This window comes from Humulus lupulus, chromosome 1, assembly GCF_963169125.1.
Source record: "Humulus lupulus chromosome 1, drHumLupu1.1, whole genome shotgun sequence".
NCBI lineage: Eukaryota > Viridiplantae > Streptophyta > Magnoliopsida > Rosales > Cannabaceae > Humulus > Humulus lupulus.
This window is the reverse complement of record NC_084793.1, coordinates 1,473,279-1,485,687: the sequence shown is the minus strand read 5'-3', so window position 1 is coordinate 1,485,687 and position 12,409 is coordinate 1,473,279.

Below are 12,409 nucleotides of genomic sequence, written 5' to 3'. Positions count from 1 at the left end.
AGATTTCACTAATTTCTCCGAAATGTATTACCCTCGTGTTCAACTCGTTCGATATTTTTCCCCAAGAGATCTCATGGGTAAATGAATATATTGGAGTCGAAACGGAGCCTTAAGTCAACATTTAAAAAAAAATTCCCCTTTTTGATGGCAATTTTCGCAAGTTTTTTCCTTATATTAGTACGTCCTTCTATATTTTGACTCTATCACCCTCTACACACCTCGGATTTTCACGTAATTTTATACATAGTACCCTAAGACATAGGGCTACAACTTTTGTGCCCATGACCCTCGCATATTCTTTATTATTCACGATCAAAACAATGCTCCAATCCATATTAGAGAAATCGAAGATTTCTGAAAGGGGTACCCCTTTGGTGAATTGGAGATTTCACTAATTTCTCCGAAATGTATTACCCTCGTGTTCAACTCGTTCGATATTTTTCCCCAAGAGATCTCATGGGTAAATGAATATATTGGAGTCGAAACGGAGCCTTAAGTCAACATTTCAAAAAAAATTCCTCTTTTTGATGGCAATTTTCGCAAGTTTTTTCCTTATATTAGTACGTCCTTCTATATTTTGACTCTATCACCCTCTACACACCTCGGATTTGCACGTAATTTTATACATAGTACCCGAAGACATAGGGCTACAACTTTTGTGCCCATGACCCTCGCATATTCTTTATTATTCACGATCAAAACAATGCTCCAATCCATATTAGAGAAATCGAAGATTTCTGAAAGGGGTACCCCTTTGGTGAATTGGAGATTTCACAAATTTCTCCGAAATGTATTACCCTCGTGTTCAACTCGTTCGATATTTTTCCCCAAGAGATCTCATGGGTAAATGAATATATTGGAGTCGAAACGGAGCCTTAAGTCAACATTTCAAAAAAAATCCCCCTTTTTGATGGCAATTTTTGCAAGTTTTTTCCTTATATTAGTACGTCCTTCTATATTTTGACTCTATCACCCTCTACACGCCTCGGATTTGCACGTAATTTTATACATAGTACCCTAAGACAGAGGGCTACAACTTTTGTGCCCATGACCCTCGCATATTCTTTAGTATTCACGATCAAAACCATGCTCCAATCCATATTAGAGAAATCGAAGATTTCTGAAAGGGGTACCCCTTTGGTGAATTGGAGATTTCACTAATTTCTCCGAAATGTATTACCCTCGTGTTCAACTCGTTCGATATTTTTCGCCAAGAGATCTCATGGGTAAATGAATATATTGGAGTCGAAACGGAGCCTTAAGTCAACATTTAAAAAAAAATTCCTCTTTTTGATGGCAATTTTTGCAAGTTTTTTCCTTATATTAGTACGTCCTTCTATATTTTGACTGTATCACCCTCTACACACCTCGGATTTGCACGTACTTTTATACATAGTACCCTAAGACATAGGGCTACAACTTTTGTGCCCATGACCCTCGCATATTCTTTAGTATTCACGATCAAAACAATGCTCCAATCCATATTAGAGAAATCGAAGATTTCTGAAAGGGGTACCCCTTTGGTGAATTGGAGATTTCACTAATTTCTCCGAAATGTATTACCCTCGTGTTCAACTCGTTCGATATTTTTCCCCAAGAGATCTCATGGGTAAATGAATATATTGGAGTCGAAACGGAGCCTTAAGTCAACATTTAAAAAAAAATTCCCCTTTTTGATGGCAATTTTCGCAAGTTTTTTCCTTATATTAGTACGTCCTTCTATATTTTGACTCTATCACCCTCTACACACCTCGGATTTTCACGTAATTTTATACATAGTACCCTAAGACATAGGGCTACAACTTTTGTGCCCATGACCCTCGCATATTCTTTATTATTCACGATCAAAACAATGCTCCAATCCATATTAGAGAAATCGAAGATTTCTGAAAGGGGTACCCCTTTGGTGAATTGGAGATTTCACTAATTTCTCCGAAATGTATTACCCTCGTGTTCAACTCGTTCGATATTTTTCCCCAAGAGATCTCATGGGTAAATGAATATATTGGAGTCGAAACGGAGCCTTAAGTCAACATTTCAAAAAAAATTCCTCTTTTTGATGGCAATTTTCGCAAGTTTTTTCCTTATATTAGTACGTCCTTCTATATTTTGACTCTATCACCCTCTACACACCTCGGATTTGCACGTAATTTTATACATAGTACCCGAAGACATAGGGCTACAACTTTTGTGCCCATGACCCTCGCATATTCTTTATTATTCACGATCAAAACAATGCTCCAATCCATATTAGAGAAATCGAAGATTTCTGAAAGGGGTACCCCTTTGGTGAATTGGAGATTTCACAAATTTCTCCGAAATGTATTACCCTCGTGTTCAACTCGTTCGATATTTTTCCCCAAGAGATCTCATGGGTAAATGAATATATTGGAGTCGAAACGGAGCCTTAAGTCAACATTTCAAAAAATATCCCCCTTTTTGATGGCAATTTTCGCAAGTTTTTTCCTTATATTAGTACGTCCTTCTATATTTTGACTCTATCACCCTCTACACACCTCGGATTTTCACGTAATTTTATACATAGTACCCTAAGACATAGGGCTACAACTTTTGTGCCCATGATACTCGCATATTCTTTATTATTCACGATCAAAACAATGCTCCAATCCATATTAGAGAAATCGAAGATTTCTGAAAGGGGTACCCCTTTGGTGAATTGGAGATTTCACTAATTTCTCCGAAATGTATTACCCTCGTGTTCAACTCGTTCGATATTTTTCCCCAAGAGATCTCATGGGTAAATGAATATATTGGAGTCGAAACGGAGCCTTAAGTCAACATTTCAAAAAAAATTCCTCTTTTTGATGGCAATTTTTGCAAGTTTTTTCCTTATATTAGTACGTCCTTCTATATTTTGACTCTATCACCCTCTACACGCCTCGGATTTGCACGTAATTTTATACATAGTACCCTAAGACAGAGGGCTACAACTTTTGTGCCCATGACCCTCGCATATTCTTTAGTATTCACGATCAAAACCATGCTCCAATCCATATTAGAGAAATCGAAGATTTCTGAAAGGGGTACCCCTTTGGTGAATTGGAGATTTCACTAATTTCTCCGAAATGTATTACCCTCGTGTTCAACTCGTTCGATATTTTTCCCCAAGAGATCTCATGGGTAAATGAATATATTGGAGTCGAAACGGAGCCTTAAGTCAACATTTAAAAAAAAATTCCTCTTTTTGATGGCAATTTTTGCAAGTTTTTTCCTTATATTAGTACGTCCTTCTATATTTTGACTGTATCACCCTCTACACACCTCGGATTTGCACGTACTTTTATACATAGTACCCTAAGACATAGGGCTACAACTTTTGTGCCCATGACCCTCGCATATTCTTTAGTATTCACGATCAAAACAATGCTCCAATCCATATTAGAGAAATCGAAGATTTCTGAAAGGGGTACCCCTTTGGTGAATTGGAGATTTCACTAATTTCTCCGAAATGTATTACCCTCGTGTTCAACTCGTTCGATATTTTTCCCCAAGAGATCTCATGGGTAAATGAATATATTGGAGTCGAAACGGAGCCTTAAGTCAACATTTCAAAAAATATCCCCCTTTTTGATGGCAATTTTCGCAAGTTTTTTCCTTATATTAGTACGTCCTTCTATATTTTGACTCTATCACCCTCTACACACCTCGGATTTGCACGTAATTTTATACATAGTACCCTAAGACATAGGGCTACAACTTTTGTGCCCATGACCCTCGCATATTCTTTATTATTCACGATCAAAACAATGCTCCAATCCATATTAGAGAAATCGAAGATTTCTGAAAGGGGTACCCCTTTGGTGAATTGGAGATTTCACTAATTTCTCCGAAATGTATTACCCTCGTGTTCAACTCGTTCGATATTTTTCCCCAAGAGATCTCATGGGTAAATGAATATATTGGAGTCGAAACGGAGCCTTAAGTCAACATTTCAAAAAAAATTCCTCTTTTTGATGGCAATTTTCGCAAGTTTTTTCCTTATATTAGTTCGTCCTTCTATATTTTGACTCTATCACCCTCTACACACCTCGGATTTGCACGTAATTTTATACATAGTACCCTAAGACATAGGGCTACAACTTTTGTGCCCATGACCCTCGCATATTCTTTATTATTCACGATCAAAACAATGCTCCAATCCATATTAGAGAAATCGAAGATTTCTGAAAGGGGTACCCCTTTGGTGAATTGGAGATTTCACAAATTTCTCCGAAATGTATTACCCTCGTGTTCAACTCGTTCGATATTTTTCCCCAAGAGATCTCATGGGTAAATGAATATATTGGAGTCGAAACGGAGCCTTAAGTCAACATTTCAAAAAAAATCCCCCTTTTTGATGGCAATTTTCGCAAGTTTTTTCCTTATATTAGTACGTCCTTCTATATTTTGACTGTATCACCCTCTACACACCTCGGATTTTCACGTACTTTTATACATAGTAACCTAAGACATAGGGCTACAACTTTTGTGCCCATGACCCTCGCATATTCTTTATTATTCACGATCAAAACAATGCTCCAATCCATATTAGAGAAATCGAAGATTTCTGAAAGGGGTACCCCTTTGGTGAATTGGAGATTTCACTAATTTCTCCGAAATGTATTACCCTCGTGTTCAACTCGTTCGATATTTTTCCCCAAGAGATCTCATGGGTAAATGAATATATTGGAGTCGAAACGGAGCCTTAAGTCAACATTTCAAAAAAAATTCCCCTTTTTGATGGCAATTTTCGCAAGTTTTTTCCTTATATTCGTACATCTCTCAGTATTTTGACTGTATCACCCTCTACACACCTCGGATTTTCACGTAATTTTATACATAGTACCCTAAGACATAGGGCTACAACTTTTGTGCCCATGATACTCGCATATTCTTTATTATTCACGATCAAAACAATGCTCCAATCCATATTAGAGAAATCGAAGATTTCTGAAAGGGGTACCCCTTTGGTGAATTGGAGATTTCACTAATTTCTCCGAAATGTATTACCCTCGTGTTCAACTCGTTCGATATTTTTCCCCAAGAGATCTCATGGGTAAATGAATATATTGGAGTCGAAACGGAGCCTTAAGTCAACATTTCAAAAAAAATTCCTCTTTTTGATGGCAATTTTTGCAAGTTTTTTCCTTATATTAGTACGTCCTTCTATATTTTGACTCTATCACCCTCTACACGCCTCGGATTTGCACGTAATTTTATACATAGTACCCTAAGACAGAGGGCTACAACTTTTGTGCCCATGACCCTCGCATATTCTTTAGTATTCACGATCAAAACCATGCTCCAATCCATATTAGAGAAATCGAAGATTTCTGAAAGGGGTACCCCTTTGGTGAATTGGAGATTTCACTAATTTCTCCGAAATGTATTACCCTCGTGTTCAACTCGTTCGATATTTTTCCCCAAGAGATCTCATGGGTAAATGAATATATTGGAGTCGAAACGGAGCCTTAAGTCAACATTTAAAAAAAAATTCCTCTTTTTGATGGCAATTTTTGCAAGTTTTTTCCTTATATTAGTACGTCCTTCTATATTTTGACTGTATCACCCTCTACACACCTCGGATTTGCACGTACTTTTATACATAGTACCCTAAGACATAGGGCTACAACTTTTGTGCCCATGACCCTCGCATATTCTTTAGTATTCACGATCAAAACAATGCTCCAATCCATATTAGAGAAATCGAAGATTTCTGAAAGGGGTACCCCTTTGGTGAATTGGAGATTTCACTAATTTCTCCGAAATGTATTACCCTCGTGTTCAACTCGTTCGATATTTTTCCCCAAGAGATCTCATGGGTAAATGAATATATTGGAGTCGAAACGGAGCCTTAAGTCAACATTTAAAAAAAAATTCCCCTTTTTGAGGGCAATTTTCGCAAGTTTTTTCCTTATATTAGTACGTCCTTCTATATTTTGACTCTATCACCCTCTACACACCTCGGATTTTCACGTAATTTTATACATAGTACCCTAAGACATAGGGCTACAACTTTTGTGCCCATGACCCTCGCATATTCTTTATTATTCACGATCAAAACAATGCTCCAATCCATATTAGAGAAATCGAAGATTTCTGAAAGGGGTACCCCTTTGGTGAATTGGAGATTTCACTAATTTCTCCGAAATGTATTACCCTCGTGTTCAACTCGTTCGATATTTTTCCCCAAGAGATCTCATGGGTAAATGAATATATTGGAGTCGAAACGGAGCCTTAAGTCAACATTTCAAAAAAAATTCCTCTTTTTGATGGCAATTTTCGCAAGTTTTTTCCTTATATTAGTACGTCCTTCTATATTTTGACTCTATCACCCTCTACACACCTCGGATTTGCACGTAATTTTATACATAGTACCCTAAGACATAGGGCTACAACTTTTGTGCCCATGACCCTCGCATATTCTTTATTATTCACGATCAAAACAATGCTCCAATCCATATTAGAGAAATCGAAGATTTCTGAAAGGGGTACCCCTTTGGTGAATTGGAGATTTCACAAATTTCTCCGAAATGTATTACCCTCGTGTTCAACTCGTTCGATATTTTTCCCCAAGAGATCTCATGGGTAAATGAATATATTGGAGTCGAAACGGAGCCTTAAGTCAACATTTCAAAAAAAATCCCCCTTTTTGATGGCAATTTTCGCAAGTTTTTTCCTTATATTAGTACGTCCTTCTATATTTTGACTGTATCACCCTCTACACACCTCGGATTTGCACGTACTTTTATACATAGTAACCTAAGACATAGGGCTACAACTTTTGTGCCCATGACCCTCGCATATTCTTTAGTATTCACGATCAAAACAATGCTCCAATCCATATTAGAGAAATCGAAGATTTCTGAAAGGGGTACCCCTTTGGTGAATTGGAGATTTCACTTATTTCTCCGAAATGTATTACCCTCGTGTTCAACTCGTTCGATATTTTTCCCCAAGAGATCTCATGGGTAAATGAATATATTGGAGTCGAAACGGAGCCTTAAGTCAACATTTCAAAAAAAATTCCTCTTTTTGATGGCAATTTTCGCAAGTTTTTTCCTTATATTAGTACGTCCTTCTATATTTTGACTCTATCACCCTCTACACACCTCGGATTTGCACGTAATTTTATACATAGTACCCTAAGACATAGGGCTACAACTTTTGTGCCCATGACCCTCGCATATTCTTTATTATTCACGATCAAAACAATGCTCCAATCCATATTAGAGAAATCGAAGATTTCTGAAAGGGGTACCCCTTTGGTGAATTGGAGATTTCACTAATTTCTCCGAAATGTATTACCCTCGTGTTCAACTCGTTCGATATTTTTCCCCAAGAGATCTCATGGGTAAATGAATATATTGGAGTCGAAACGGAGCCTTAAGTCAACATTTCAAAAAAAATCCCCCTTTTTGATGGCAATTTTCGCAAGTTTTTTCCTTATATTAGTACGTCCTTCTATATTTTGACTGTATCACCCTCTACACACCTCGGATTTTCACGTACTTTTATACATAGTAACCTAAGACATAGGGCTACAACTTTTGTGCCCATGACCCTCGCATATTCTTTTGTATTCACGATCAAAACAATGCTCCAATCCACATTAGAGAAATCGAAGATTTCTGAAAGGGGTACCCCTTTGGTGAATTGGAGATTTCACTAATTTCTCCGAAATGTATTACCCTCGTGTTCAACTCGTTCGATATTTTTCCCCAAGAGATCTCATGGGTAAATGAATATATTGGAGTCGAAACGGAGCCTTAAGTCAACATTTCAAAAAAAATCCCCCTTTTTGATGGCAATTTTCGCAAGTTTTTTCCTTATATTAGTACGTCCTTCTATATTTTGACTGTATCACCCTCTACACACCTCGGATTTAAACGTACTTTTATACATAGTAACCTAAGACATAGGGCTACAACTTTTGTGCCCATGACCCTCGCATATTCTTTAGTATTCATGATCAAAACAATGCTCCAATCCATATTAGAGAAATCGAAGATTTCTGAAAGGGGTACCCCTTTGGTGAATTGGAGATTTCACTAATTTCTCCGAAATGTATTACCCTCGTGTTCAACTCGTTCGATATTTTTCCCCAAGAGATCTCATGGGTAAATGAATATATTGGAGTCGAAACGGAGCCTTAAGTCAACATTTAAAAAAAAATCCCTCTTTTTGATGGCAATTTTCGCAAGTTATTTCCTTATATTAGTACGTCCTTCTATATTTTGACTGTATCACCCTCTACACACCTCGGATTTTCACGTACTTTTATACATAGTAACCTAAGACATAGGGCTACAACTTTTGTGCCCATGACCCTCGCATATTCTTTAGTATTCACGATCAAAACAATGCTCCAATCCATATTAGAGAAATCGAAGATTTCTGAAAGGGGTACCCCTTTGGTGAATTGGAGATTTCACTAATTTCTCCGAAATGTATTACCCTCGTGTTCAACTCGTTCGATATTTTTCCCCAAGAGATCTCATGGGTAAATGAATATATTGGAGTCGAAACGGAGCCTTAAGTCAACATTTAAAAAAAAATTCCTCTTTTTGATGGCAATTTTTGCAAGTTTTTTCCTTATATTAGTACGTCCTTCTATATTTTGACTCTATCACCCTCTACACACCTCGGATTTGCACGTAATTTTATACATAGTACCCTAAGACATAGGGCTACAACTTTTGTGCCCATGACCCTCGCATATTCTTTAGTATTCACGATCAAAACAATGCTCCAATCCATATTAGAGAAATCGAAGATTTCTGAAAGGGGTACCCCTTTGGTGAATTGGAGATTTCACTAATTTCTCCGAAATGTATTACCCTCGTGTTCAACTCGTTCGATATTTTTCCCCAAGAGATCTCATGGGTAAATGAATATATTGGAGTCGAAACGGAGCCTTAAGTCAACATTTCAAAAAAAATCCCCCTTTTTGATGGCAATTTTCGCAAGTTTTTTCCTTATATTCGTACATCTCTCAGTATTTTGACTGTATCACCCTCTACACACCTCGGATTTTCACGTAATTTTATACATAGTACCATAAGACATAGGGCTACAACTTTTGTGCCCATGACCCTCGCATATTCTTTAGTATTCACGATCAAAACAATGCTCCAATCCATATTAGAGAAATCGAAGATTTCTGAAAGGGGTACCCCTTTGGTGAATTGGAGATTTCACTAATTTCTCCGAAATGTATTACCCTCGTGTTCAACTCGTTCGATATTTTTCCCCAACAGATCTCATGGGTAAATGAATATATTGGAGTCGAAACGGAGCCTTAAGTCAACATTTCAAAAAAAATTCCCCTTTTTGATGGCAATTTTCGCAAGTTTTTTCCTTATATTCGTACATCTCTCAGTATTTTGACTGTATCACCCTCTACACACCTCGGATTTTCACGTAATTTTATACATAGTACCCTAAGACATAGGGCTACAACTTTTGTGCCCATGACACTCGCATATTCTTTATTATTCACGATCAAAACAATGCTCCAATCCATATTAGAGAAATCGAAGATTTCTGAAAGGGGTACCCCTTTGGTGAATTGGAGATTTCACTAATTTCTCCGAAATGTATTACCCTCGTGTTCAACTCGTTCGATATTTTTCCCCAAGAGATCTCATGGGTAAATGAATATATTGGAGTCGAAACGGAGCCTTAAGTCAACATTTAAAAAAAAATCCCTCTTTTTGATGGCAATTTTCGCAAGTTTTTTCCTTATATTAGTACGTCCTTCTATATTTTGACTGTATCACCCTCTACACACCTCGGATTTTCACGTACTTTTATACATAGTAACCTAAGACATAGGGCTACAACTTTTGTGCCCATGACCCTCGCATATTCTTTAGTATTCACGATCAAAACAATGCTCCAATCCATATTAGAGAAATCGAAGATTTCTGAAAGGGGTACCCCTTTGGTGAATTGGAGATTTCACTAATTTCTCCGAAATGTATTACCCTCGTGTTCAACTCGTTCGATATTTTTCCCCAAGAGATCTCATGGGTAAATGAATATATTGGAGTCGAAACGGAGCCTTAAGTCAACATTTAAAAAAAAATCCCTCTTTTTGATGGCAATTTTCGCAAGTTTTTTCCTTATATTAGTACGTCCTTCTATATTTTGACTGTATCACCCTCTACACACCTCGGATTTTCACGTACTTTTATACATAGTAACCTAAGACATAGGGCTACAACTTTTGTGCCCATGACCCTCGCATATTCTTTAGTATTCACGATCAAAACAATGCTCCAATCCATATTAGAGAAATCGAAGATTTCTGAAAGGGGTACCCCTTTGGTGAATTGGAGATTTCACTAATTTCTCCGAAATGTATTACCCTCGTGTTCAACTCGTTCGATATTTTTCCCCAAGAGATCTCATGGGTAAATGAATATATTGGAGTCGAAACGGAGCCTTAAGTCAACATTTAAAAAAAAATTCCTCTTTTTGATGGCAATTTTTGCAAGTTTTTTCCTTATATTAGTACGTCCTTCTATATTTTGACTCTATCACCCTCTACACACCTCGGATTTGCACGTAATTTTATACATAGTACCCTAAGACATAGGGCTACAACTTTTGTGCCCATGACCCTCGCATATTCTTTAGTATTCACGATCAAAACAATGCTCCAATCCATATTAGAGAAATCGAAGATTTCTGAAAGGGGTACCCCTTTGGTGAATTGGAGATTTCACTAATTTCTCCGAAATGTATTACCCTCGTGTTCAACTCGTTCGATATTTTTCCCCAAGAGATCTCATGGGTAAATGAATATATTGGAGTCGAAACGGAGCCTTAAGTCAACATTTCAAAAAAAATCCCCCTTTTTGATGGCAATTTTCGCAAGTTTTTTCCTTATATTCGTACATCTCTCAGTATTTTGACTGTATCACCCTCTACACACCTCGGATTTTCACGTAATTTTATACATAGTACCATAAGACATAGGGCTACAACTTTTGTGCCCATGACCCTCGCATATTCTTTAGTATTCACGATCAAAACAATGCTCCAATCCATATTAGAGAAATCGAAGATTTCTGAAAGGGGTACCCCTTTGGTGAATTGGAGATTTCACTAATTTCTCCGAAATGTATTACCCTCGTGTTCAACTCGTTCGATATTTTTCCCCAACAGATCTCATGGGTAAATGAATATATTGGAGTCGAAACGGAGCCTTAAGTCAACATTTCAAAAAAAATTCCCCTTTTTTATGGCAATTTTCGCAAGTTTTTTCCTTATATTCGTACATCTCTCAGTATTTTGACTGTATCACCCTCTACACACCTCGGATTTTCACGTAATTTTATACATAGTACCCTAAGACATAGGGCTACAACTTTTGTGCCCATGACACTCGCATATTCTTTATTATTCACGATCAAAACAATGCTCCAATCCATATTAGAGAAATCGAAGATTTCTGAAAGGGGTACCCCTTTGGTGAATTGGAGATTTCACTAATTTCTCCGAAATGTATTACCCTCGTGTTCAACTCGTTCGATATTTTTCCCCAAGAGATCTCATGGGTAAATGAATATATTGGAGTCGAAACGGAGCCTTAAGTCAACATTTAAAAAAAAATCCCTCTTTTTGATGGCAATTTTCGCAAGTTTTTTCCTTATATTAGTACGTCCTTCTATATTTTGACTGTATCACCCTCTACACACCTCGGATTTTCACGTACTTTTATACATAGTAACCTAAGACATAGGGCTACAACTTTTGTGCCCATGACCCTCGCATATTCTTTAGTATTCACGATCAAAACAATGCTCCAATCCATATTAGAGAAATCGAAGATTTCTGAAAGGGGTACCCCTTTGGTGAATTGGAGATTTCACTAATTTCTCCGAAATGTATTACCCTCGTGTTCAACTCGTTCGATATTTTTCCCCAAGAGATCTCATGGGTAAATGAATATATTGGAGTCGAAACGGAGCCTTAAGTCAACATTTCAAAAAAAATCCCCCTTTTTGATGGCAATTTTCGCAAGTTTTTTCCTTATATTCGTACATCTCTCAGTATTTTGACTGTATCACCCTCTACACACCTCGGATTTTCACGTAATTTTATACATAGTACCATAAGACATAGGGCTACAAATTTTGTGCCCATGACCCTCGCATATTCTTTAGTATTCACGATCAAAACAATGCTCCAATCCATATTAGAGAAATCGAAGATTTCTGAAAGGGGTACCCCTTTGGTGAATTGGAGATTTCACTAATTTCTCCGAAATGTATTACCCTCGTGTTCAACTCGTTCGATATTTTTCCCCAAGAGATCTCATGGGTAAATGAATATATTGGAGTCGAAACGGAGCCTTAAGTCAACATTTAAAAAAAAATCCCTCTTTTTGATGGCAATT